The sequence below is a fragment of the Neophocaena asiaeorientalis genome, unplaced genomic scaffold (assembly GCF_003031525.2).
Source record: "Neophocaena asiaeorientalis asiaeorientalis breed wild unplaced genomic scaffold, Neophocaena_asiaeorientalis_V1.1 scaffold478, whole genome shotgun sequence".
Lineage (NCBI taxonomy): Eukaryota > Metazoa > Chordata > Mammalia > Artiodactyla > Phocoenidae > Neophocaena > Neophocaena asiaeorientalis.
Window position 1 is genome coordinate 2315 of NW_020173200.1, and position 336 is coordinate 2650.

The window sequence follows — 336 nt, forward strand, 5'->3', positions numbered from 1 at the left end:
TATGATTGTGTTACTGTCAATTTCCCCTTTTATGGCTGTTAGTATTTGCCTTATGTATTGAGGTGCTCCTATGTTGGGTGCATATTTACAATTGTTATACTTCTTCTTGGATTGATCCCTTGATCATTATGTAGTGTCCACCTGTTTCTCTTGTAATAGTCTTTGTTTTAAAGTCTATTTTGTCTGATATGAGAATCGCTACTCCAGCTTCCCTTTGCTTTCCATTTGCATGGAATACCTTTTTCCATCCCCTCACTTTGAGTCTGTATGTGTCCCTAGGTCTGAAGTGGGTCTCTTGTAGACAACATATATACGGGTGTTGTTTTTGTATCCATT